A 27,835-nucleotide genomic window follows, 5' to 3' on the forward strand; every position below is an offset into this window, starting at 1 on the left:
TTACTTCCCAGACTTTTTTTTTCTCCCTGTATTTCAGTTAGTGTATTGTCTTTTGACCTATCTTCCACTTTACTAATTTTGTCTTTTACTGTGTCCAGTCTGTCAGTAAACGCAACTAATGATGTCTTAATTTTAGATGTTATATTATCAGTTATAGAATTAACTCTTGATTGTTTATTTTTTATCAGCATACTAACCATTGTTATTTTAAAGTACATGTCTGCTAACTCCAGTAAGTGTATCACCTTCTAAAGTTGCATTTCTTGGTAATCAGTTAATTGATGCCTAATGGTTTTGAGTGAGTGGTACACATGGTGAATAAAAAATTACAGAAGGACCAGATGAGGTTATCTATGAAAGAAGCATAATTGTCTCTGATTAGCAAACAAAAAAGGCAGTCTCCCTCTGGTTTGATTTTTGTCTTTGGCCCGAGACTTCCCAAGTTTTTCATTGAACACTTTTTCAGATTATTCTCTGGGATCCCTATCCTTGGATGATGTTTCTGTCCTTTGCAATGAGTAAATGAGGAAAATTCTGTGGCATTACTTATTAGCCCCCTTCTTCAGGCATCTTCAGAATTCAGCAAATGTTCATGAAGACCCTCAAGTCTTCAGTTTTGTCACATTTACCCTGTGTAACCACTCAAGTCTCTCCTGGTTTCTTTGCATTTCAGTCCTTTGCCAGGGACAAGAATGAATTCTCCATTTCTTCCTTTTCCCTCCATTAATTTTTTTTTTTTAAATAAAGCTGTGGAGCAACAGTGCACCACTCCTGCAAAGACTTTGACCTGAAAATACTGTTTTTATATGGAGGGTTTTTCCCCTTCAGTACCACAATACTGTGGAACAGTCTGCTTTAATTTTCAGAGGTTTTTGGCTTGGCTATTTTTCCTTGTTCCTGTGCAGTCAGAATTTAGCACATGTCTTTGGAGGAAATATGCTGTATGTTTGAGGCCACTCAGCTCTACAGTCTTGTTTTTCTAGTGCTGTTCAGCCACTGAACACTCCACTGGTTTTGCTTTCCCCATAGTGGCTCCCTGTCCAGGCTAAGCTATATTCTTCCCTTCTTCCTGGGGCTCTAAATTGACAGATGCTCCCCAGAAAGAATGGCTGCGGGTCACGAGATCACTTCTCCATGGTCCTCCCATAGTCAGTTTATTAGTTGCTAGTTTTTGTTGCTTCTGCAGCAATAAGATGTCTTAAATAAATTATTTTTGTATTTTCCCTGCCTTTTTCTGCTCTGTGTGGGAGCACTGGTATAGCATGAATAAACAGAATCCTTCTCTTAGTTTAGATTTTCTAGATTTGATTTCTTGACAGTGGGTTTTCAGAGCATGGAGATTAGTATAAATATGGCACATATTTAGCTATAGAATTATTATATATAAAATTACTTTCAGAAATAAAAATAACACTAAAACTTTCCATCTAACCCTGAAGTGTGTAAATCTTTTATTTTTTGCTTTTTCTCATTATTTATGATAAAATTTTATAACCACTGTGTTTTACAGCACGTTGATGCTATGTACCTACTATTTTGAGCACAAATAAACCTTACTTGGTTGTAATACAGAGAGAGTTCCTTAGGAGCATAGGTGCAAAAGTACAATTTTTTGTGATCCCTTTGATACTGTTTTGCAAATTTTCTTATTTAGGCACTTTGAACTTGCACAATTTCTGCCAAAGGTAACTGTTCTCAAGCTTTGATACTTTATCTTCATTACCCTCCATTTTCTGCCTAGTAACAAACTTTATTAGTTAAGCAAATAACCAAGAATTGTGGTTCATTAATTGAAACTTCAGATTCACTGGTTTTAATAAAAAAGCCTACAGTCATGTCTTGAATCACTTTCAGATGTTGTTAATTTCTTCTGATTGTTTTTGATTTTTGTTTTGGTGTTGCTTTTTTGTAGTCTTTGTGTGAAAATAATTACTAGAGATTGATTCATTAAAAATAACCAAGTGGTTCGGTTTGCATAATGAGTAAACCAGAAAACACAAAAGCCGGATATTCTTTTCAGGTGATAATCACTTTAAAATGATCATCTGATAAGTAGGATTAAAAAATTAAAGATTTTAATAAAATTTTAATTCAGTTTTTGAGATTAAATCATAAGAAATGAAAGAGGGAGCCGATTAGTTAATTGTATGAAGACCTTAATGTGGCAATATTTTTAAATTTTAATTCACTTTCTTGGTGTTATTGCAAAGTGCTTGGTTTTCAGAATGCATCATTTGAAATATTTATAATCTCTTTTTGCTAAAATAATAATTTCAGTAAAAATTCCAAATATACAAGAAAAACATTTTGCATATAACACGAATTTAAATATTTATGTCTATACATCTATATACACACATACACACAAACATACACACACGTTACATATAGAAATATAAATAGCATTCTGTTGAATCTGTAATGGTAGAAAACAACTTTCAGTTGCCCAGCATCTTGTCACCTGTTGGAGAAAAGTGCTCTTCATTATGCGATCAGTTTTCAAAGTTGAGTGAAAGTTTACTTGATAGTTACAGTGCTTGATCTCCTGTATAGTAAATTAGGTTCTACGAAGCTCCCGTGTGTTTATTGGAGTTTAACAACACTGCATGATTCTGTACTACTTGGGTTCCAGCAAGAAGCAGCCCCTGGGCAAAGAAATCACAGCTGGGAGCAATTAAGACTGATGAGCTCGTGGCTGAGGAAGTCGAAATGGAAAGAAACTTCTTTTGGAGGGGGAATCAGGCTCTGCATTCCCAAGCATTTCTGAGTTGAGTGCAATTCTCAGAGGAATTTAGGACTGAGGGAAAAATGTGAATTTCAAATATTTGGAGGTTTTCTCAGCTTATTTAATGTCTGCATACCCACTATGTGTTGACTCTATTGGATATTTGAAGGAAAAGAAATAAATTGACCAACTGTTCTTTTTACTTATTTCCCCATTTTTTTCATATACCCCAAGTTTTCCTTAATATTTTAATTTGACCTTATAGAGGGACCATAGATGGTCTCCTAGTTTTTAACTATTCGTTTTATAAAGATTGAGATAGCTATGGTTTCTGAGAAATCGGCAAAGCACAAAAAACATAAATATCAGTTCTCTTGAAAAAAGTACACACTATTGTGGATGAGATTGGTCTGAATTATCCTTTAGAAACTGTAAAATAATCCAGTTGGAATTTAAAAAAAATATACAGAAACTTTATACATAATTCTTGAAACTGCCATCCTAGATAAAGAACTGGTTTCTAAAGAGCTAGATAAGGATGAACTTAATCAAAAAAGAAATTAAAATGACAATAGAATGCATAGTTTATACCAGTTTCTCTTGCTTTATGTTTGAATTATAGATATGTATTAGAAACGTATTTCTTTTGAAGGCTGAATTGGGTCACTAACAAATTATAAATATTAATTAAATAGAAAGTTGTTTTTTTAGACTTAGTAATTTATCACAGATTGATTTATTTTCAATTCTATTTGCCAGTTAGTGCTAACCTGGTTGTTTTATGTGGGTATCTTTGTGACCCTATTGAAGCTTCTATATAGCAGAAATATTATGATAATACTAGAATGTTAAAAGCAATAATGATTCTATGTTTTCTTTCTCTAAACAGGTAGAATGGGTTATTTTTATAGGTAATCATCTATTTAACATGATATTCATCTGTATCCAGATTTTCATAATAATTCTTTTTTTAAATTTTCCTCTCACCTTTCTCCCCCTTTCCTCCCGTCCTCCCCCTTTCCTCCCTTCCTCTCACTCTCTCTCTCACTCCCACTATTGGGGATGTTGAAAATATTCCATATGGGGAACAAAGTGAAGGCCAAGTTTTGAAAATATATTCCAGACAATCACCTTGAAGGACTGATGGTTCAGAGCATGAACAATCTAAGAGAGGGAATTCATAATTATTAACTACAGAAGATGTGGCTTGGCAGGATGATAAATTACTGAACCAAAAATTGTCTTGTGTTTTATTTCTAGATATACCAGCATATCTCTGTGTAACCTCAGTTAACTTCATTTATGTTAATACTTTATCCACTTCAGAAAGTGATTATGCTAATTCTGGATGTCAGAAGATTGGATAACCTTAGTATCAGACTTTTAGAAAGATCTTTATTAAAAATGTATTGAGGATAATACTTTAGTTTGGGACAATCATTGACTAAAGTATAGGGTCAAAACTCTGCAATCATTGACCAGAGGTTATATGAAAGGGAACCAGTGGCTGGTTATTGCCCAGTTGATTTTTTATTTCCTAAACCAGTGGTTCTCAACTTTTTTAAGTTCCTTAAATTCTCCCATAAAATAACTCAAGTTTCAACATAAGAAACACAAAATCTCATTTCCAAGTTGGAAATGCATACATGTGCCTGCATTATAATGACACTCACAGTAAGATTTAGAAACAAATTGCTACGTTAATGTTGGTGGTATATATATTTTTGCCATTGAAGCTTTTATACCTGATATTGCTGTTATCTCTTGGACTGGGCAAATTACGTTAATGCCATAGTAGTTTAGTAGAGCTGCTACCTAGGCTGAAGACACAGCCTTATGATGCACGCAGTACGTTGGGAGTACAGTGGTGTGGAATCTACAAAGAACCATAGAAACCATTAGAAAGTAAGTGCAGGAAATGAGTTAAGCACAAGCCTAAATTTCCAGGTTTATCCTGTATTATCCATAGCAGGTCGGGTCAAACTTGTCAATGGATGTGGGAGTTAAATTAGAAAGAATTCTTGGAATATTTAGGAAAGCACTTCTTGTCACTGAGGGGTCTTCAAACTGGGACACATGTGATCTGGGAGTGTAAGATAACTTCCCAGGGGGTAAGAGAGCCCAAGGCGTTTTAAGGGACATTTCTCAGATCTTCCACTTTTCTGTGAACTCTTTCCTAAAATTAATCTATGTCTGCTTTCCCAATAATCCTTCCATTTTCATCAAAGTAAAGCATCCTTCCTCATCCCAGATGTTACTACTGAGCATTAGACCCCTTTGGATGCTCCTGCTGAAGCTTTAAGGATGGACGAAGCACAAAACCTGAGATTTCCGTCCTTCCCTCCTAGTGCACATTCTCTGAGGCAGTGCAGTGTGGCGTTTGAAGGCAGGGTATTTCACTTTGTGTGGGATCTCCATCAGATCTGGATTCAGGTATTTGTTAGAGTTGCACTGTAGGATTAATGAGACGTTTATTCAAAGGGTTTTTTTTTTTTTCTTTTCATCATCTGTCCTCTTATGAAAAATGCACTGCTTTAGCAGGAGAACAACCACAGGTTTGGTGATTTAGTAGAAAGATTCACAGGACTCAGCGTCCACGTGAATAATGGTGTCTCCAACTGGAAGAGTTATGGTCATAATCAATAGTCCCTTGTTAAGTCTCAGTAAGGCTTTTCTGGTGTACTTCTTACACACTCAGAAATTAAATTCTAATGTTTGTAGATCACGTGGTTTCAATTTTTCTTTTCAGAACAATTGGAGGACAAAATATTTGGGTTGGTTGTGATACATTATTTAAGCCATTGTTGATGATGTATCACATGTAAGAGCCATTTTATTTGTTGGTCATTCATTCATTCAAACATTCATTCAATAAGTATTAACTAGTGCTCCCAATGCTTCATTTATAGTTGAGCCTTGGCTAGAAATATTAAATAAGGATAGCACACTTACTCCATTGAGTTTGACGTCTATGAGGAGAAACTATAACAATGTAGTGAATGATGTGATAGTAGCACGTGTGAGAAATCTGGGCTCACTACGTGGGGTAACTTGAATCAGAATGGTTTTCTGGAGGAGTTGGTAGAGAATTTCGGGAAGAGATGCAGCAAGTTTGAGTTTGGACCTAGCTTTTAAAAGAAAGGTATACATTTTATCTGAAACTTAAATGTCTGAAGGTTAAACCTTCACATGAAATACACCCCATTTGGGGGAATGGATGTGCAAACGGTGGTTCATCCTCACAATGGAATATTGCTGAGCAGCGAGAAGGAAGAGGCAGTGATACATACGAGAATGTGAAGGGGCCTCAAATGTGCTGTGCTAAGTGAAAGAAGCCAGATTGAAGAGTATGCTTCTGTGTACGTGATATTCTGGAAAAGGCAAAATTATGGGGACAAAAAACAGACCAGTAGTTGCGCGGGGCTTGGAATAGGAAGGGTTCGACTGCAAAAGGTATGGGGGGAATTTCTGGAGGTGACAGAGTTGCTCTGTATCTTGGTGGTGGTCAGATCTCAAAACCGTCCATGAAAAGGGGTGACGACTGCTGAATGTATATCATATCATATATATATATATATATATATAATTTTTTTTTTTTTAAAAGGCAAGTAAGAACTCACATGAACTTAGCTGTGTTCCCACAGGTGCCCCTGTGCATGTGGGCTCATACATGCCAACTCACAGAGCTGCCCGTCCGCTCATTCCTTGCTCCTTCTGTTTCCTCGTGAAAGGATCCCCCGCAATGCTTCTCCACTGGCGTGCTATTAGATTTTAGGCGGGATCACTGTTCATTGCCTGAGAGTGGAGTGTGCCTTGTAGGATGTCTGGCACTCACCTGCTAAATGCCAGCAGCATTTACATACATTTTCCCAAGGTCCCCTGGAAATATGTCTGCAGCCCAGCTGAAAACCACGCGCCAGGCTTGTTTTTTCTGGACTCTGTATAAAGAGGAGTTGAGTAGTTCTCTAATTCATCAGTGAAGAAGAAAGAACCTGAGAGTTTGGCTCCCCCTTTCTTTTTCGTGGGGGAGAACTGCCCCCATGCAGAGAGGGTACATTCTGGTCTGCTCTCTCTCCCAGGAGTAGCGGGGTTGACTTTGCTTCTGCCACATCTTGGGATTGGAAAGTGTGAAAGGGAAATCTGCGTGAGTGTCGCAAGCCATCTGTCAGCACACCTGCCTCGTGTCCTGGGAGCTAGCTTCTAGTGTAAGGGAACTGGCACTTCAGTCTCTATTGGTCTGATTTCTATACCTGTCTTACCAGAGTTTGGGAAGGAAGGCGGAGGAATGTTATATACAGACTTCCCACCTCAGTTTTATGTAATGTTCATTTGTAGAAGTATCAACGGGTTACCACATGTCTTCCAACCTTTAGTTCCTATTATAACACACACCCTGAGCATATTAATCGAGACCTTGGAACTCAAAGCAATACTATGGCACTGAAGTTTCTGGAATCAGTTCAATAGATGTGTACGCAAAATGAGTGCCATTTGCTCCTCACAGCACGTGGGTTGTTGCTAAGTTCTCCTCCACCTTTGAATGATTCAGGTCAAGGTCATGTAGCAGCAGTCTCTGCCCCAGTGACCCAGCATCAGGCTTTCTGATTGTGTCACTGACTGATCGACACTAGCTTGCACTGAAATTTGTACTCTGCACGCAGTGTAAATGACACCCACAGTGCTAGGTGGAGACGAGCTTTCCCTTTGAAGCATGGAACCACTATTTTTTTTTTCTTTTAAAGCAAGGAAGTCTTTATTTTGCCGGATAATGGAAGTGTCATAACATGGAACAGTATCAGATCTTTTTGTGACTTGAAAAGCTACATGCATTACCACATACTTCCTGAGGCTGAAAATTCTTGTTTTAAAATAGTATTGATGGCATTCTGAGATGAAATAGGTGGACTAACCTCTGAAAAAAAATTAAGTAGGCGATTTATTTGTCCCACCTTCTCATAGGGCCCTTTCCAGTATCCTCCTGGTAGCGTTTTCATTCTTTCTCTGATAGAATACCCCTGACTGACTGTAACCAGTTGCCGAATCTAATAAACTGGATAGCTAACGGCTCGGTTAGGTGTTAAAGTCCCCCCCGTGGACTGTGTTTTAATGTGTAATACCACCATTTTCTGCTGTTTTACTTTTTTTTTTTTTTTTTTTTTAAGGCGTTTCAGTGGTTTGGCCAAAGCCTCGCTGGGCGGGCTGCAGGCACTAGGGCGGAGTCTGTGGGAACGATGTGGACTTCCCAGGGTCCCTCTAGTAGCCATGCTCAGACTGCTCCTTGCTTTGCAAATGCAGCCTCTGGGGCAGAGTTTCTGAACTTCTTATTGTCTTAGAACTTGTATATTTATCAAATGTGAGAATTCTTTGTGTTACACTATCTGATTAGGGTTGCTAGGCGTTGTTTTATTTTGGTTGAGCATTTAATTCCACAAATGTTTATTGAGCACCCGTGGTGCGCTGGGAATAATAATAATGAAAATATACGTAGTGTAACTCTGCCAGGCCTTCTAAGTATTTCTGTGCATTGATTCATTTGAAGCCTCACAATAATGCTGTGAGGTGATTCCTATTACTAACATCTCCATTCTCTAAATGAGGAAACAGGCTCAGAGGGGTAATGTAACCTGCCCAAGGTCACACAGCTGGAGAGCATTGATTTGAGTCTGACCTCTCACATGAGGCTCAAGTCTCTGCTCTAGAGGTTAATGCTGGGGGAGACTAATCAAGATTCCGTTTCAAAGATAATTTTATGTCTGCATGTAACAAAAACAACAAAGTAATACCCCTTAGAGAACAATCACATTGTAATTAGAGCCATTCTGGAGAAATGTAGTAAATCGTGTTTGTTGTTTTTGTGACAATCAGAAGGTGGTGAAAGATTAAATTCACATCTCTCAGACTCTTGAAGGCTATTTCAGTGGTTAATATGGAAAAGACAGTATCAGCAGACATGCTCTTAACCAGAACTTTATGGACACCGTGGTCTGCGTCCCCACCCTTCCACTCAGCAGCTGAAGGGGTTCGTGTAAACCACTCAAACTCTCAGGGCTTCGTCACCTCGTTCATCAAAGTAAAGGCTGAAAGAGGAAAACAGTGAACCATGTCTTTTCAGTCTCTTCTTCATCCTTGACTCTGGCTTTACAGGGATGCCTGTTCTCCTCCAGAGAGTTCATGATGAGTCAGGGCTGGAGTGTGGAAAAATGAGACCAGGAGACCTCCCCAAGCGGAGCTAGTTCACGGAGTACCCACTGTTTCCTTCCCATCCTGTTGTTCCGTGAAAAGCCAGCAGACTGCTTCCCCCTTGCCCTCTGCAGTGCCGCAGCCACACGTGGCTTGATCTCATTAGAGCTCATGCTTTTAGAAAGTAATATCTCAACATTAAAAGATGTCAGAGAAAGTAAATCAGTTCTCCCCTGAGCATTGCTTTTTAGAAGATTCAGTTGACGCTCAAAATTAGTTACCTTAAATCACCATGGATCCAAAAAAAAAAAAAAAAACAAACCCAAAACCGAATTTACCTGACATAGAATTTTCAGACATATGTCTATTTGTCTGTAATGGTTATAAAGATATTCTTTTTTTTTTTGTCATTTTATATTTTTGAAAATTTATTTTCTGACACGTGTTATGCGATTCTGACTTAGACTGGCTTGCCCTGATGCAGACCCTGAGATAAGGATTTAGATTAAAGTGACTTACTAGGAAAGTATCCAGGAAAAACACATAGATGAGTGGGGACCTGAAACAGGGAAGGGATGGGTGGGGAGGGGAGGGGCGGAATCAAAGCAAACTTGTGATACCGAGTTAAGCCCACCAAGAGCAACTGTGGCTGAGTCCAGCAAGGTGTCCCTGGAGAGAGTGTATGTCAGCCTCAGATTTGTCCCCTTCGAGGATGAAGGAGCTGAAGTGTTTCGACACCACACCGGCAGTCATTGATTGGCTGCAGCTGGGTAGGTGTGGGGCTGTGTAAATTTCTGGGCACTTCCATCTTTTCCTGTGCACAGGCAGAAGGGTTCTGGCAGTCGTGAAGAGCAGATGCTGGCCTAGGAGATGAAAAGGAAAGAAACCAGCAAAGAGCTGTGGAGATAAGGGCCAAGTGCTGACAAGGTCTGTTGCGGGACCATTCGTAATCGCTCCACGAGCAACCATAAAGCTGATGAAATATTATCTAATGAAGTAGTTCCCTATAAAAAACAGAGGGGGTAGATCCTGCTAATCTGTTGTACAGATGAGTGTTTGTAGTAGTGAGAGTCCTGCAGGAAACAGATGGCACACCATGCTTAGCAATTTGAGGAATTTAATAAAGGAACTCCCTGCAGAGGTGAGGGCAGAGAGCAGGGAACCCCGGGGGCTGAGCGCAGCATGGGCAGAGAGGTACATAATTCCATCCTTAGGCTTGAAGGGTGAGGAGTATACAGATGCTGAGCAGAGAGGCTGTGTCCTGTCTCAGGTGGAGGGAAAGGTCTGCCCACAGAACAAATGCTCTCGTCTCCCTGTCCCCTCCCTTTCCTGTCCTTCCAGTGCTCCCAACAGCCAGACAAGAAGCCAGAGGACTGTGGCCCTGGCTCTGGTTCCGACTGGAACTCACAGAGCAGAGCGGGTGGAGACAAGAGAAGGGGGACACAAAAGGGAAAATGAAAGATTTGCACAGGGTGAAAGGTAAATCGTTGAATTAAAGTAACTTAAATGGCCTAAGTCCATACCCCGAGGCACTCCTATCATTTTTTTCATCCTAGGAAGATATTCTAAAAAAATTTCTTCAGGTTCTTCATAATAAAAAGTTATTCTTCAAACTTGAACTTCTTTTCTACCCCTTACCGGACTGCCCTACGTACCTTCCTAGAGTTACTGAAAGAAGTAACCCAGTCCTCAGGAGTTCGTCCACATTCCTGGAAATGAGAACTTTGCTCAGGGCCTCAGGATCTGGACTCTGACTCCATTTTATGTTAATCTTCTAACATTTGAGTTTCTGTGGTTTTTGTAACAAAAAAATCTTCTCTGGTCACAACACTTCTTTTTTTCTTTTTTTAATGAACTATAGTTGATTTACAATATTGTGTTAGTTTCAGATGTACAGCAAAGTGATTCAGTTATATATACATATGTGTATATATATATACACACACACACACACACACACACATACTTTTCAAATTATTTTCCATTATGGGTTATTACAAGATATTGAATATAGTTCTTTGTGCTATACAGTAAATCTTTGTTTATCTATTCTATACATGGTAGTGTGTATCTGTTAATCCATACTTCTAATTTATCCCTCTTCCTCTTCCCCTTCGGTAACCATAAGTTTGTTTTCTATCTCTGTGAGTCTCTTTCTGTTTTGTAAAGAAGTTCATTTGTACTACTTTTTTAGATTTATTTCCTTTTTTATCAAAGTGAAAATAGTTTCATTTCCTATAATTATATAATACATGCTTATTATAAATAATGCAGACAATATTAACTTTTTAAAAATTTAGCAAAAATTTACCTTCAGTCCAAAAACCAAGGGATAATAATTAATACATCACTGTCTATCCATCCAGCAGTCTTCATTATACACACACACATGCACATACACACATGTGAACACACAAATAGATACTTGTTTTTCAAAGTGGGATGATTTACAAATTATTTGGATTCCCTCCTTTAATCATTCACAGAAATTCTTTTATAGGTACATAGAACTTAATAGTCTTATGATAATATAGCCATTTTATTTTATGAATACCATAATCTATAGCATATAATAAATTTTACAATATTGAACATACAAGTTTCTGATTTTTGATATTCTTTACTATTACAATGTGACTATGGCCTGCTTGTATATATATGTTTGTGTTTTTATCCCTGATTTTCTTAGGCTAACTTTCTAGACTTTAAATTTCCTGCTACAAATTTTTTATTAAAGAAATTTCTTCCATTTTCCACAACTGGTGTTCTTTCTGGAATGCCAGTCCTAGGTGATGTTTTCAGTTTGGGCCAGATTTTATCTTATCAACAGACTGTTCATTAATACAACAATAGTATTTCCACTATATATTTATTGCTCTCTTCCGGTAGAAATAAGAAACTTCTTGAAGCTACTGTATGTAAAATTGAGACGTATTATGGTGCTACAAAGGTTTTTCCTGTGATCCAAGCTCAGAGTTATAGTAGGGCCTTAAGAACAGAGAGAGTTGGAGAATAGAGGGTTAAAAAATAGGGAAATATTTTGTGTGCATATGCTTATTCTTGCCTTCTGTAACTGTATAAATCTGATTAAGGCTTGTCTTCCTCAGTTAACCATTCCTTTTATCAACCATTTTTGTTCCATTGAAAAATAATATTGGTAGTCCCTTAGTCCAATTCCCAATTTCCTTAGGAAATTGGCAAATTAATTGGATCAGTTTGGGTTTGAATGCTCCCTAATGATCTTTCTCAATCCATGAGTGGTGAGTAGGAGCTGGTAACATTTACAAACATGGCCACTAGAAGCCCTATTGCTATAACCATGTGGATTGTCGTAGACAGTATGATAGTCTTAAGACAAAGGTGGATGGGCAGCCAAGCCAAAATTAAAAGTAATAATTGGAGACTCCAACTTCTAATAATGGACAGAACAACCAGGCAGAAGGTCAGTAGGAAATAGAAGACTTCAGTATCACCATGCACCAACCAGAGCTAACAGATACCAATGGAATACTCCGCCCAACAACAGGAGAACACACCTCCTTCCCTTCCCAAGTATACATGGAACACTACTCAAGATAGGTCACACACGTTAGGGCATGAAACAAACTTCAATAGATTTGAAAGAATTGACATCCTACAAAGTACATTCTCTGACTACACTGGAATGATCTTAGAAATAAGTCAATCATATAGCAACTTGGAAAATTCACGAATATGTAGAAATTAAGCAACCCACTCCAAAAAATGGTCAAAGAAGAAATCACAAGGAAAATTAGAAATTACTTTGAAATGAATAGAAATGAAGATACACATACAAAAGATAAGGCATGTAACTAAAGCAGTGCTTAGAGGAAAATTGATAGCTTTAGATGCCTACATTAAACATTTATGGTCCAAATGGAAGCATATTACCTGTGCCTGAAACACCTTCCAGAGTTCGTGATAAGACATATAGACTTGCAGGTATGTGGAAAAAAGCACCACAGTATGATAAACTAGAGGTGAGAAAGTTAAGTCTTCTAAGGTAGAATTTCCAGTAAATGCATTTCTGGTGAGTTAGAATGGATTAAGAGGCACGTTATTGAAAAACACAACTCATATTTTGACCTTTGAATCAAAACAAGAGACAGAAGCCTAAATAAACATTTTGGCTATTTTCATTAACCAAATTTAATGATGATACATAATATTAACCTGATAACTGGAGAATGAGCCCCCATTATATAGAAATAAACCTTGAGTTTAAAATGTTTCCACTTTCATGATTAACAAAGGGAGTAAATGCTACTTTTGTTTCCTGTGGGGCCACAGTGTCACTTTGTTTTATAGTTTTCCAGTTGCATTATAAGAACAAGGTCTTCCTGTTTCATTTGTTTGGAAAAGGAGTATCATATTACAAAAATCTATTTAATGTGTCAGGAATTTTGTTAAGCACTTTTATACACATTTGTTCACATCTTTGTCTCATTATCTCTTCTGAGACATCTATTATCATCATCACTACAGAAATTAAGAAACTGAGGCTGTGAGAAATTAATGTACCCAAAGTTATGGCCTGTATATGGGGAGCTGGAATTAAAAAAGTCTGACACAGGCAAGCGTCTACTTTTTCCATTACTCCAGGCTGTCTGTAATCTGCCACCTCCATTTCTGCATTTTGCTGAGAGAATCCCACTTCGAGTCCTTTTAGCTTGTACTTTCCCTTCAAATTATCTCAATGGCAGCACATAAGAAAAACTTTTGAATTGCTCTTTTTATTGCTTCAATTGCTAGAGAAATTTTGTGTTCTACTCATTTTAGGAGAATGATCATTGAAGGATCAATCTGATTAAATTTGAGAAATAAAAGTAATGAGAGTTCCTCAAATATATTATTTTGTCTATTTCTATCTGTCTGAACCTCAACAAGATTTAAGACATTTAATTCACATCTGTGAAAGCTCTAAAGTGCTTCAAGTAATTTTACATACATTGTCTCATTGTGAACTTGATTTGATCTGCCTCTAATCTCACCTTTTTCTCAACAAGTAACCATCCACACTTATAAAAAAACCTGATTAGTTTCTTGTATATTCTTTTTCATTTTTAGGACATATATATTCTTTATATCACTACAGTGGTCAAAATTTAGCTCTGCAACTTGACTTATAAATGTATGTATATAAAAACCAAAACACATTTGTTTGTTTTATGTTTTTAGACAATTGATGTTCCCCTGAAAAGTGCTACATGTGCTTGTGTGCTATTGGTTGATTGATTAATGACAATACCAATGCATTCTATCTATTTTGTAAATTTCAGGACTTTTACCGGTTTATGGTGGCTGGTTCACTTTGAATGCATGATGAAATTGCCTTGCCTACATGAACCACATAAAAAAGCCTGTAGGTTAAAAGGGAGATTCACCTGAGCCGGATAATAGCATTGATTTAAGAGTAAATTTATCCCTTTTCAGTCTTTAATTTCCAATAGCAAGTAAGTAACTATTAGACCTTGCATCCTTTCCTCTCTCCTTCTCTGCATCCTTTTGCCCAAGATAAATTTCAATTATATGAACTATTTCCTGTTGCTAATCACCTTCTCCAGTCAGTATTCTTTAAATGGTCATTTAAGGCTGAGATGAGATCTCTGTCATTTCTGAAACTAAGAAAATTTGAAGCCAGCCCATTAACAGAACAGGAAATTCCCTAATATCCTCAGGATATGTATAGAAACCTATCACGGTTAAATACAAGAGGAACTAACATCTCCTGGGGATATTTATTAAATAAACTTACCTAAATACATCTGACAAATACATTATCTTTCAAAAAAAGTCTAATTACTAGGAGCCATTTATCGAATTAAGTGACCCTCAAATGCCCTAATTTTTCTTTTGAAACTTCTCTATGAGAATGAATTTCCTAATAATGAAATCAGCTTGCTAAAATGGGTACCAAGATAATCAACTCATTTGTGCATCTTTTATATTTCCTATGTTAAATAAAAGCATTCAGAGGAAAAAATAATTCAATCCCTTAGGAATAAAGTAACGTTTCCTAAACAATTGTTCACAGAAAATGAAAACCATTATTTACTCCATTGTTATTTGTGACAGCTGCAATAAGATGAATGAAGGAAACAAATACTAAACAACATGAATTATATTTGTAAAGGAATATTTCAACTTTTTCCCTTTAAAATTGCAAAAACAATAACACAGTATTATTCCAGATAATAAAACAATTATTATCTCATAAAAGGAAGAAGGCAACCATTAAAATATCTACCTATAAAATGAAGGCCTGCTATGGCACAACTTGCTCTGTATTGGAATTCAGCAAAATGGAGGCCCATTCGAAGGAGCACTAGTCATCAGACCATTCGAATTACCTTTTGATATTGAGTCTCTTCAATTCAATCTGTCATTAATTTCTCCTTTTCTGTACAAAATCACTCCTTTCCCCCCAGTCCAGGCTGACCTATGTACGTAATTGTTTTCCATACCTGCTATTTTTTTTTTCCCTTCCTTTGGCACTGTTTGCTCATGGCTTGTCTCTGTGTTTAGAATACTCTTCCCCACCTCTCCTTGGTCTTGAATCACAAGAGGCAGTTCTCGAGAATGAGAAGATCAAAGATTTTGAAATTTGGAAGAAGTGGCCTTGAATCCAAGCTCTGCCTCTTACTAGCTGTGCAATAGTGGGAAGGGTAAGATAATAGGAGCAAAATGGAGTCACTTATGCTCAGCCCCATGTCACCAAACCAAGACCTAACTTTATGACTTCAGGCCTCCTTGAAATGGAATCTTAAACCTGCCAGCCAGGAATCACCTTATCAGCACTAGTTGGGTAATCTGCTGGACAGACCCCTGCTGTCCCCTAAAGGAAAGTAACCTTGCAATAATCAACCCAGTTTTCCTGCCAAGTATAACTTCCTTGTTCCAGCTCCCTCTGCCTGTTAAAGTCCTTTACTTTGTACAGCTCCTCGGAGTTCCTCCTAGATTAGATAATTCCTGATTCATTGAATAAAGCCAGTGAGATCTTTAAAATTTATTTAGTTGAGTTTTGTTTTCTAACAGAAGGAAGCTTTAAATTGAAGTTTTGTTATTTGTAAACTGGCAATGTATTATCTGTCTCATGGGATTGATCTGAAAGTTAAGTGACATATCTGATTTTTAAAAAAAAAGTCCACGGGATGGGAAGTTCTCCACATACCCTACACCCTCCTTAGGATTTTTTGTAGCAATTATAGCCACAGTGATCTCTCCTTTAGACCTGCCTCTCAAAGCCTGCCTCCCATTTGGCCTTGTGAAGTCAGTCAACTTTTAAAGTTCACTGAAAAACAATTACTGAACACTTGCTAAGAGTTATACTCAGTGTTAGATGCTGGTGAGGACAGCAAAAGTAAACACAAGAATCTTGTGATCTACGTTGAGTGAGGGTCTAGTAATTTGGACTCTGCTGAGCTGCAAAAACCAACTACATCTTACCCTGAATTGAAGCAGATATAAACAGTAGCTCTGAGGAGGCAGTTTTAGTAGAAGATAAGACTGTGACCCCAAGATTTTCTCCTGTTATATATTTCTGTCAGCCAGCAACACAGATCAGCTTATAAAGATTGCCTTCTTTCTAAAGCCTGTTCTTTCAAATTCTAAAGGAAGCCACAATTGAGTTGAGAGAAGAGGGAGATTGGAAGGGCAAGAGGCCAGTATTTAAAAGTTTCAGGCTCCAAACTTCTAGAAATTTTGCTCATGGAAACTAGCACCAGAAATCTCCTGTAAGCAAAGAAACCATAAAACTGACCTAGAAAAATCTGTGATGACTTCAGTTCTGTAGTGACCCTCAGGAACCCAAGCCTCCACTAGCAAGAATCAGGCTGCAAAGTGCCATTCCCAGGAATGCCAGACTTCCCTTTCTCTCCCACTTTGATGTGGCCAGAGAGAAGAAAAAGACGGAAGAAACTTCTGGAAATAGAATTAGGGGTACAAGAATCAGGGGCTGCCAGATGGAGCTGACTCAGGGACTGAGTCCCTGTCTGGGCAGGACTCTTCCAAGTTTCTGTCCAGCAGGAGTTGATAATTCCTGTGGACCAGAGATGACTATGCATTTCTTATTCTTTCCTCTTTTGGAGAAAAGTTCTTACTAAATTATTATGTTAAAAACTACTGTTGTCCTGCATCTGTGACATCGTCAGTGTTGAGTTTGTGAGCATGTGTGTATATAGTGATGGCGAGCAGATTACTTTCCCTTTACTTCATAGATTCCTGTTCAGGAATCTATGAAGATTATGGAGAAAGATATCTCTCAGAGATCCTGGACTCCGATGTGGGTGCAGGGGCTGGCTGGAATTTTGTGCTTGTTTCCCTTGGGCAAAATGTGAATATATGTTTTTAAGAAAAGAAAGATGAACATCTGATATTTTGGTGGTCAAGGAGGCAGGTTGTGGCAAAAACTGCCGGTTGTCCCCTGATGTTCATTCTTCTTACTTTATTCATTTACTTGTTTATTTTTATTAATACGTTCATTTTTGCAATGGTAACTTGATTTTATATCTCAGCTTCTTTTGAAGCTAGCAGAGGTGATGTGTGCATTTAGGATATGCCCTGAAAAAGAAAAGAACTCACTTTTGGTGTTTATTTTCTTGTTGGGTAGAATGTAGACATAATGGTAGTGAACCATCTTAAGCCTTGTGGATGAGGGAAAATTCCGAATTTGATGAAGCCAAAACAAAAACACAAACACAAAAACACAAACAACACAAACACAAACTGCATTGGAGTTGGACAAATACCTGTGGACTGCCATGAGAGGGAGGGTGAAGGAGGGGGAAAGGCAGACGGAGAAGGAACTGGGGGAAATGGAGAGAGAGATAGGGAGAGGGAGGGGAAAGGAGGAGAAAAGAGATCTATCTTGTAAAATGCTTGTCACAGTTGGTATTTAAAATCATGCATTGGGTTAGTTTGCTCAGAGCAATGCCTCTCAGCAGGAGATGATGCTGGCTCCCAGGGGACATTTCGCAAGATCTGGAGACATTTTGGGTTGTCTAGGGGCTGGGTGCTATTGTCATCAGGTGAGTAGAGGCCAGCAATGCTGGTAAACATCCTATAATGCACAGGAAAGCTCCAACTACGAAGAACTAGGTCAACCCAAAATGTAAGTAGTGCTGAGTTTGAGAAACCTTGACTTAGGGAAAATGTTGATAAAGTTGAGAAGAAGACCTAATGTTGAAATAAAGGATCAGTTTGCCTGGGGCATGGAGTAATGGCAGAAACAAAACTGGAAAATCAGGCAGGTCCAAATCGTTGATGTTCTTGTAAGCCACAGGAAGAAGCTTAGACTTTATACTAAGGGCAGGGAGAAACTGGGACTGAAAGGGGGCTTAACATAACAGAATTTGCATTTTAATGAAACAAATTTGGCTGCAGTGTGCAGGGTGACCTGGAATGAGCAGGTCTGGAGGCCATTTAGCCCAAGTTTAAGACAGAGTTATCCTGGGAGAGGGCAGTGCCGCAGGAAAGGAGAACGCAGCAGACAGGTTCAGGGGACTTTCAGATGTAGAAGCAAAGTGTTTGGTGATTGTTTTGACATGTTGGTGCGGGAGAGACAGGAGTCCAGCTTGGACTAGCAGCACAGAAGTGGCACTCACTGAGAAAAAAAAATCTTTTTTGTCTTGAATGTTTTCTCCAGTATTTTGGAGACAGCAATTAGGAGGCAAGGAATTTAAAATGAAATCATTGAAATCATCACCATATTCCTATAGGTGTTTGGAATCGGGGAGGAAGGCACTGCACTGTTTCTCACATGTAGGGGAATGAGAAAATGAAAGTCATCTCTGAAGAACAGTCAGAAACTACGGTCCTGGGGACTAAGTTCTGGTCAGCCATTTCACTGAAGATGACCATCTTCTACTCTTAACGAGTCCATTCCGTCACACTGAGGGATGGTGTTGGACTGCAATATTTAACTAGAGTTATGTGCCCTTCTTCCCCATCTCCATAATTAAAGTTGAAGTCAGAAGTACTCCCAGTGTTCCAGGCTGCTTGCATTTCAGTTGCGAGGGTTAAATACTTCTTGGCAACAATAAACAACTTTCTTCAGGTCTCCAAGAGCCTCTATACCAATGATAGAAACAAAGTTTGCAAATTATCCTTAAAAAAGATATGTTATTATAAAATTAAAAAATATATATATATATTAAAAAAATACATGGGCCAACTGACTCAAGCACCAGCATATCAGCCCTAGTTCCGGGACACATATTAAGAATTTGTAAATGCTAAATGCAATAGGTACACATAAAAAAAAAATACTGTCCTGTGAGATTGGAATTTGTATTTAAAGTCTATAATAAAATTTCAGGCCTTATTAGGATCTCTCAGAATCAACAGTCATTAATTTTAAGACTATTAATTCATTATTGATAAGATTATGAAAGGAAAACTAGATAAGATAGAATTTTTAAAACTCACTAAAGAACTTTTATTAAATGAAAATTTAAAAGCCAGTTAAAAATTAAATGATTTGATATTAAATATGGGGAATCACAACCTAAAAATTGTGACTTTGAAGCCTAAATAATTTAGATCATGATATTCTAATGTGAATTTTTTTGATTAATTCACAAACGGCTTATCTCAAAATGTGTACAGTCTTTTCCATTATTTACCTGGCATGCTTGTATTACTCCTAATTTTTTAAAAGGCAGGTAAAAAAACACAAAACCAAAAAACTCCAGAATGGATTATTGTTAGAAATGAACTATGTATACTTTAGTATTTAACAGCTTAAAAATATTTTTTTCTTTGGACTAATACTTTAAATTCAATTTTCACAGATACAGTGTGTCTAGGAAAATGAAAAGCTTAGGACTTACACTTATGAGTATTTTATGATCATTTAATATATGATATTGAGTTTACTTGAATACATTTTCATTACAAATTTATACTTTAATACAGTCTCTTAACTCAGCATATTTTACCCAATAGCACACTGAAATTCACAGAAGTTTCATCCAATAGAAATGAAAATACAAAAACTTATTTGCTCCCTCTGCTGGAGAGACGGATGTTAATTTAAAGAGACAATGTGATTTTGAACTCTGGAAAGCAATGTGTATATTTTATTTCTCAAACTCAAGAAGTGGCTCAGTAAGTAAATGTAGTGGCATCTAGAGAGGTAGAAATGAAGCACATTTACTAAGGCACATTTTATTTTAAAGGCTAAAATAAAAAGATGCACTTCTGGAAAATGTTAACTGGAGAATGAAGATTTAAATGTTTGTTTCTAAAGCTGCTTTTAATATTTATTGTACAGGTTCACTTCCTAGAATTACCAGTCTATTTCTAAAGATAGAATGACTGTTTTGTATTCCTTTATAGATGGTGTGGACTCTTGAGTATTATATTTGTAACATCAGTACTCAAGGAAATAAAATGAGATCTTGTGTAATTTTTAGGATTTAGGATATTTTTATTTTTCTGGGTTTTTTTGGGGGGGGTTGGAATTAGGTTTATTTATTTACTTTTTAATGGAGGTACTGGGGATCGAACACCTGGACCTCCTGCATGCTAGGCGTGTCCTCTACCACTGAGCTACGCCCTCCTCCCCATCTTCTCCTTGTTACTCAAGTAATCTTTAATCATATTTTCTGAATCAATTATTGTGAAAGTGTACTATCACGTCTGACAGTATATCAGCTTATAGATATAGTAACAGTAATAACAGTTAACATTTATTGTGCCCTAAGTGCTAAGAATTGTGCTAAATTCTTTATACCAATTATTTTGTTGAGTCATTTCTCAAGTTTGTGAGGGTTGGTATCAAAACTAGAGTTGACTTTCTGTAGAGGTTGGCTTAGATGATTGTGGGGATAAGATACTGTCCTGAAAAGAAGGGGACTGATTTGGATTTGGTGAACTACTTGGCAGTGGCCTCCTTCACCTGTTGGACTCCTCAAATTCTGAGAACCAGATTTACGCCATCCTAGGCAGGATGTCAGAAGATTCCTTTTTAGAGAACTGACCAGTGCAAAAAACAAGACCTACAGATGCTGACATTTCAGGTTCCCTCAATGAAAAACAGCTCCGTCTTTTCACCTCATTTTGAAGTTTACCAGTAATAACCACTCCCACCCCTACACACCTTGTAAGCATCAATTCAGGCAGGAATCATCAAATTTCCAAGAAAACTTTTAATATGAAAGACTGGGGCCAAAATAAATGAAGTAAAAAAACAAAAACAAAACAGAATCTAGCCCCATTTTACAGAAGGAGAAACTGAGGTCTAATACATAAGGAACTTGTCTAATTTCAAACATCTAATAAATGGCCAAGCCAGGATTTTAAACCAGATTGTCTGATTCCAGACTGGAGCTGAAACCTGTAATCATTATAAGATCTGAATGATGTCTAGAGAGAAATGTCACCTGCAAATTGAATGACTGTTTTTAAACCAATAAATATCTATATACGTTACTACAAAGCTGCCATTTCTTCCTGCCAGGCATTATGTAAATACAAGTAGAAGTAAAATGCAAGTGTATGGGGGCACTCCTTGCTCTCTTGGACTGTAGCAGAGAAGACAACCTGACAAGGCTGGATGGGAAATGGCATGAGGGGCTTCTTGGTTAAGAGGCTGCATTTCAGTGCCGATTCTCTAGGTCAGAAGGTCAACATTTTCTCAGGTTTTCTCATCGTTGAAATGGTTGTGCCTCTTGCAAGGAAGTCATAATAATAAATTTGAAAAGATCTGCATGATGCGCTGAGCCTTACAACGTGGGATAATATGCTCTATAAATACTCAGTAAAAAACCTATCAGCCCAGAAGTCGACTTGATGTGTAGCTATACTCTTGTGCATCACGTATGGTAATGGAATAGAAAATTACCTGGAAAAAAATCTTTTTACACTGTTAGAAGAATCATTTCAATGCCCTAAAGCTGAAGAATTTTGAATTAGGGCGTTAACACCTTATTTAATGGTTTGAATACTGACCTTCTCACCAATTTAAAGGAAATGTAATAATGCATCTGCTGCTTTTTGATGATATAGTCAAACTGTAATGCAGGACCACTGAATCCAGTGCTAAATGAATGAGTCAATACTTTCTAAAAATCTTAGCTGATGATTGCTGACTAATTGATGGATATGACCAATTATGTATCTGATTCTGAATGACTCATACACCTGCTAAACTGAGTAAAAACAATGGTATGGACATTTTAATTGTGACCATGCAACACATAGTTTAAGATGTAGAAACTATGATAGTTAAATTGATTAATTAGTGAATCATAAGCCAATTGAGGTCTATACTTTTAACATTCGCAGGGTAACAAAAAAAATGTCCAGTGAATTTTGTACTCTATATACATCCTTAAAAACATAAAACCAATTCCTCAACCAGAACATAGTAATTCTATTTCTAATACCAAAAAATCTCCAACAAAGTGTGATAACATTGCACAGAAAAATCTCTTTTGGAGAAATTGCACTGGCAGTATTAAGACTCCTTCAAATGGCCCAATGAGCATCAGATATATCTGCCACATCAATTCAGGAAACTAGAGCTAAAAACAAGATAAAAATAGTTCTTGCCACATTGTTGCAGAAAGGGTTGTTTTCACAGGACACAAGAGGCATGTCCAGGGCCATGGAGAAAATTATGAGTGGGGAGTATTTCAGAAGTCCCATAATAAGGCTGTTGTCAGAGGCAAAACAACCTGTATTCTATTAATATGGTTTTATTTTTATTTTACAGTCAGTGTGGCCTGAGGAAATACAAGTGTATTTGTACACATTATGTTGCACATGAGAAAATGAGACCCAAGGAGGTTGTAACTTTTTAATAATGTCACCAGTCTTATTGGTAAAAATAAACTGTAAATACTAGTTTAGAAAAAACATTCTTTAATATAGTGGATATCATAGTTGAGAAAGATCTGGCGTTACAGATGTCAGATCAATTCAAAGAGGCTATGTCTGTGAAGAAGGAATAAACCAAGAACTGATTAAATAAATTATGGTGCAGCCACACAATGGAATATTATGCAGCTATTAAAAAGAATATAGCAGGTATATTCAAAAACACTATAGCTAAATCAAAGTGGAATTCAAGAATATGTTCAGATAAGCCATAGGAAGACAGGAAAAAGAAAAGAGAAAATAAACAAAACAAAAATTAAAATAAAATGGAAGACTTAAACCCTAAAATATCAATAATTTCATTAAATATGAATGATCTAAATACACATTAAAAAAGCAGAGTTTGACAGAGTGAATAAAAATTATCAGACTACATTCTGTCTATAAGAAATTCACTTCAAATATAATGAGATAGGTAGACTGAAATTAAAGGAATGGGAAGATATATACCATGCAAACATTAATCAAAAGGAAGCAGGAGTGGCTATATTATTATTATTAGCACATGTAAGGGAAGGTATATTGTGTATTTGGGTTATAGATTGGAAGGGTAGATATTTTAAGACCCTTCCCCTACTTAATAAGAGTATTTTATTTTAGCTCTCTTGCCTGTTGGCCTCTCATGTAATGTTTCATGACATAAAATGGTTGGAGTGTCTTTGATTTTACTAAAACCACTCCCCCCACTTTTTTTTTTTTTAAGCAGATGAGGAAAATGAGGCTCTGAGGTATGATGTGAAGTGACTTTTGCTACACTAAAAAAAATTTGGTTTCCAGGCTTCAGTACTCAATTAGTTTTGTGTAACAAATAACAAATTGCCACTGACTTAGTGGTTAAAGCAATGCGCATTTTTCCAAAGTATCTTTGGGCGGAAGTTCAGGGATGGCTTAGCTGGGTCCTCTGCAAGGCTGTATTCTCATCTGCAGGCTCAACTGGAGATAGGTCAGCTTTCAAGGTCACTTGGATTATGGCAAAATTCATTTCTCTATAGAAGTAGGATTCAGGTCAGCTTGCTTCTTCGAGGCCAGTAATGGACAGAGAGGGACCCCAGCAAGACAGAGGCTACATTCTTACGTCATCGTGTATATCCCGTCACCTTTCTTATATTCCATCGGGTAGAAGCAAATCACATTTTCTGCCCACACTTGGGGAAGAGGATTACACAAAGGCATGAAGAGCTAGAGGTGTGATCCCAGAAGCCATCTTCAAATCTGTGCCCCACCAGCACAATACTGTTTCACCTGCCAAAAATATTAGTAGGTAAGAAGGGCACTACGGTAGTTTTAACATCTGTCTAATTAAAAAAAAAAAATCTTCCTTTTTACTCCACTCCCTTGAACCTGGATTGGGCTTAGTATTTTATTTCTAACACACAGAAGATGGTGGAAGTTGATGGTGTGTGACTTCCATGAGAGAAGGCACCGTGATCTTCTCTCTGCTCTCTTTCGTGGATTACTCACTCTGGGGGAAACCAGCTGCCGTGTCACAAGGACATGAAAGCAGACCTGTGGAGTGGTCCATGTGGCAAAGAACTGAAGAACCTGTCAAGAACCAGAAAGGGATTTTTGCCAACAACTATGTGAGAGCTGGCCTTGTGCTGACAGCTCTGTGGGTCAGCCACTTCCAAAGAGAATTCTCAGGCCCCAGTCAAGCTCTTTAGATTTCTTTACCCCTGAGAGAGGCAGAGGCAGACCACTCAGCTGAGTCACCCCCCAAATTCCCGACCCACCAAAATCATGAGAACCATACATTCTATTACTTTGACTTACTACATTTGGGGGTGATCTGTTACTCAGTAATAGATAATTAAAATACACACAAAGTGCTTTATTGTCTGGTTTTATATCCATCAAGGAACCTCCCTACTGTAAGCTCTGTTTCTGATAGATTTTTTTTTATATTTCTGAAAATCCTCCAGAAGTCAGTCGTTTATTTTTCTGTCAAGTGTCACGAACCCAAGACAGAAATGTCCACTTCTGTTTGCATCTAAGAATTGTTTGTAGAAAAAAACTGAAATGTCTATGCTATGTCCTAAAGCATTGATTGAAGAAGTAATTTTCCCCAGGAAAAGGCTGTGCTTTTGTTAACATTCATATCTCCGCGCTGACTTAAACCTTTCCCACTCCATATTCCAGGGAGTGTGTCCTGCAGAGAGACGTTCCAAAGATAAAGTAAGAAAGATGAGGACTTCTGTTCTTGGACTGTTCCAGGTGAGTGAAGCCTCAGCATCGGAGCAAATGAATTTGCTCAAAGGACTTTCCTCAGAGAAAACAGTCAAAAGATCAAATCTTCATAGGGGACTGTAACCCTAACGGACTTTAAAAAAGTGAGGTGCTCTTAAAGAAAAGCTTGTGGCTTATCCCTGCCTCCAGCTGTGAGCACAGGAGCAAAGCAACAGAGAAGTTCATAGATTGGACTGGTTTTCTTAATGGGACTGAAATAATCTGGATGAAGTGAAAAAGAAACTCTCTTTATTGGGGCTGAAGTTAAAACAGTTTTTTTTTTTTTTTTTTTTTTGCGCTTATCAAAATAACTAGCTTTACAGTTGGATGTCAGCTCTGTGTAGCAATCATTCCTTATTACTCTGATCCTCGTGGTTTTTTTTTTTTTTTTTTTTAATCTGCTCTGCATTTCACTTTTATAGTTAGGAGCTGATTAAGCCATGGTAGAATACTTACACTTCTCTACTTAAAAAATTATTCCGTAATGCTTTTTTCCCCCCAATGCATCCATTTCACAAGTAGCCTTATTACTTCTCCTTTGGCAGTGGTGTTTCAGTGGTCAAACTGAAGTCAACTAATGTATATTCCACGGTAGGAGGAGGAAAATGCCTATTGGCTTAATTTAATCCGTATTAAATTGTGATATTTGTGCCTTAAACGGGTAAATTTACCTAGGTTTAATTTATCAAGTGTCCTGAAGCAGGTAAATAACAGCATGAGGCCTGATGTATCAGAGGTGGAAGTATAATGAGATCAGTAGGTCAGTCCTCCATAAAATTACGTGGGGTGTAGGAGAATCCAGACACAGCAATTACCCTGAGCAAGGAGAAGCAGTCCTGGAGACCGTGAAGCAATTAGTCAGATTTACAATCTCAGAGGAGAGAAGGGAAAATTACTTAGGTTAAACGCAGAAGCATCTTAAATCATCATTACACTGTATTGATCTCAGTTGAAAGTGACTGGTTAGAAATGCTTGGTTTATCTTTACCATTATATATTCCCATAGTGTTTGACTAACACCAAGAGTATATAGTTCGGCATTTGAACAATAGTAAATTATAAGCACGGGCTTTTGCAATGAGTGCATGTCTTTTGGAGGAAGAGTCTTAGAACATTTAGGAGAGTCAATGTTGATCTATAAGCTCGCTGTATTTTTTAACATTCCTAACAATACACCAAAGTAAAGGGTGGGCAAATACATTGACAAAGAATGAAGTGTACATGGCAGTGGTTTTAAGTGAGAAACAGTCTGAACTATGTTAACTAGTTTTACATCAAAACATGTCATTGTCCGTTTACTTACTGAATGGTCTTGATTGTTTCTGACCAAGTTTATTTTTTTTAAATTTAATGCCTCTAAAATAATATAAAAGAGATTTTGGAATATGTACTCCTATATTGAAATATCGACTTTATAGTCAGTAGAACAACTGAGAAATGTCTTCTACTGATTTGTAAGAACAGACTTGTAAAATGTCAAACGGTTCGTATTAGAGACATCTGACCTATCCAATTAAAATTTGGGGTTGGGGAGAGGAACATAAAATCACCCTGGTTTGTCAGTGAACTCTACACTTGAATTTGTCTTAGCTCCATTTGGAAAATTAAGTACTTAAATATCATCTGCATATTTTTAGCAATGGGCTAAAAATTAGAGATAGTCATTTTCAGAAGGAGAGGAATAGGCCAGTCATTAATTCTACCAATTTAAGACATGTCTTAAAAGAGGGGAAAAAAAGAACAAGATGGTCCTAATAGTATCAGTAGGCAGATGGAGTAGACTGTGTGTGTGTGTCTGTGTATGTCTGTGTCTGTGTTTGTTTACATGCATTTTGTTAAGATCTGAATTATCAGAATAGGTTAAGCATATACACATACACAGAGAGGCCAGAATGACCAAAGCTATAGACTACCTGAATTTCCCTTCCTAGACTTAACCATTGAAATCCTTCTGTAAGAGAAGGGAGGTAACTAGTACTTGAACTGTACCAGAGGCTGTGATGATAGCTTTTTACACATTAGTTAATTGAAACCTGAGCAACTCCTACATGATGCAGCTTCCTATTTATCAGAACAATCAGTCCTTCTAACACGGGGTTTGGGAAAACTACAGGGTGAAATTAAGGGAAGTGTTTATTGACCCCAACGTGGGCCCAAGGGCTACCTGCTCTAATCCCGTAAGTGTAAAGAGATGATTCTAAGAAGCCACAATCCCTATGGAATCTCTCTGTCCCTTCACCATTTCCCATAAAGTGAATGGTTTTTCCTTTCCCAGGGGTAGGAAAGCCTGAGTTTGAAAAACTTTCAAAATTTAGTTCTTCATATTGCTAAAGGTAGAGACTAGGGTTTCCACCTTTTTGTTTGGTATTGTTTGTATTCACATTTGGGAAACACTTTAATGAGTCTTCATTTATGCAAATAGAAGGTATCAGAAACAATAAGAAAAATGCAAAGCCATCTTTTTTTACACATATTGATGCAAAAATCCTTAAAGTTAGCTAATAGTATCCAATAGCACATGAAAAACAATACATCATCACCAAGTAAGCTTCTTTCTAGACTATCTAAGAATGGTTCAATTTTAGGCAGCTTTTTACCATATTAACAGACCAAATGTGAACCCAAAAGATGATTGTCCCATGGACGTTGAGATAGCTTTATATAAAACTCAACACCCATTCTTCGTGGTGTTCTGGGTATATTGTATTTGCTCTTCCTGATCATTCTTCACCCTGCTCTGTGCCCCACGAGGCTGGCCTGTGTGAATTCCATCAAAGGATGTTCTCTGGGGTCTACTGGGATCAG

General features: G+C 37.4%; 1 long non-coding RNA gene across 5 annotated transcripts in view; it reads left to right on the forward strand.

Moving 5' to 3' along the window:
* Window positions 1-27,835, forward strand: part of LOC106730574 — a 290,488-nt gene that overhangs the window by 195,388 nt on the left and 67,265 nt on the right. For all 5 annotated transcript variants that reach the window (XR_004325910.1, XR_001367033.2, XR_004325909.1 and 2 more), the window contains one exon: window positions 24,944-25,018. This is a non-coding gene — a long non-coding RNA (uncharacterized LOC106730574). The remainder of the gene's footprint in view (window positions 1-24,943; window positions 25,019-27,835) is intronic.

The sequence above is a fragment of the Camelus ferus genome, chromosome 14, assembly GCF_009834535.1.
Source record: "Camelus ferus isolate YT-003-E chromosome 14, BCGSAC_Cfer_1.0, whole genome shotgun sequence".
NCBI lineage: Eukaryota > Metazoa > Chordata > Mammalia > Artiodactyla > Camelidae > Camelus > Camelus ferus.